This window comes from Schistocerca nitens, chromosome 9, assembly GCF_023898315.1.
Source record: "Schistocerca nitens isolate TAMUIC-IGC-003100 chromosome 9, iqSchNite1.1, whole genome shotgun sequence".
Classification (NCBI taxonomy): Eukaryota; Metazoa; Arthropoda; class Insecta; order Orthoptera; family Acrididae; genus Schistocerca; species Schistocerca nitens.
The window spans coordinates 307,594,707-307,595,819 of record NC_064622.1 but is presented as its reverse complement, the minus strand read 5'-3'; the positions used below and the strand labels follow the sequence as shown (position 1 = coordinate 307,595,819).

At 51.9% G+C, this 1,113-nt stretch overlaps 1 non-coding gene across 1 annotated transcript; it reads left to right on the top strand.

Annotated features, from left to right (window-relative positions):
• The first annotated feature begins 539 nt into the window (after window positions 1–539).
• Window positions 540–614, top strand: Trnaa-cgc (transfer RNA alanine (anticodon CGC)). The gene has a single exon. It is a non-coding gene; the product is annotated as a tRNA-Ala (tRNA).
• Window positions 615–1,113: the final 499 nt, after the last annotated feature.

Sequence of the window (1,113 nt, the reverse complement as noted above, 5' to 3'; positions counted from 1 at the left end):
CCCGGACCCTGGTACGCCAGGCGGGAAGCGAACATAGCCCGTAGACTGGAGTGGAGCCGAGCACCTCCTGGACCCGCTGCAGACCACTGTCACCGCCCGCTTTCAGGCGGAATGTGTGATCTCCAAGATCCAGGCTGCCGTTCCATCCCGCCCTGGTGGTGTGTCCCCGGGGGCGGAATATAGCCTGAAGAAGTACATAGAAACTAAGTACAAGTTGTGAAACTTCCTGGCAGATTAAAACTGTGTGCCGGACCGAGACTCGAACTCGGGACTTTTGCTTTTCGCGGGCAAGTGCTCTACCAGCACACAGATTTAATCTGCCAGGAAGTTTCATATCAGCGCACACTCCGCTGCAGAGTGAAAATCTCATTCTGGATTCATCCCCTAGGTCCTAGGCTGTGGCTAAGCCATGTCTCCGCAGTATCCTTTCTTTCAGGAGTGCTAGTGCTGCGAGCTTCGCAGGAGAGCTTCTGTAAAGTTTGGAGGGTAGGAGACGAGTTACTGGCAGAAGTAAAGCTGTGAGAACGGGGCGTGAGTCGTGCTTGGGTAGCTCAGTTGGTAGAGCACTTGCCCGCGCAAGGCAAAGGTCCCGAGTTCGATTCTCGGTCCGGCACACAGTTTTAATCTGCCAGGAAGTTTCATATCAGCGCACACACCGCTGCAGAGTGAAAATCTCATTCTCAAAGTACAAGTTTATGCCGAACACTTATATCATTGCTGCCAGACTGGCCCCTATAAGCGTAGACCAGCACATGTCCTTCCCGACACTATACTGACCTGGTACACTCTGTCCCAAGCTAAAATTGCCCATTTATTTATACTGGTTTTTCCCTCTCTTCTGACATAGCGTCAGAGAGAGACAGAAACTATGGAAGAGATAAATTCCCACTTACAAATCGCCACTCCTGGCTCTGGCCTAGCGCCCCGCCTCTTACATCACAATAACTTAAAGCAACGCTACAGTTTCCTGCCTCATTGTTGCTCCACTCAAAACAAATCGTGCGTGCAATACTGCCGTCGCAGCTCCGCGCCCGAGAGTGCCATATTTACCTTGCTTGACCTGCTGTCTGTCGTCTGTTACCACACTCTGCCAGTGGCCCTAGATTTCAATGC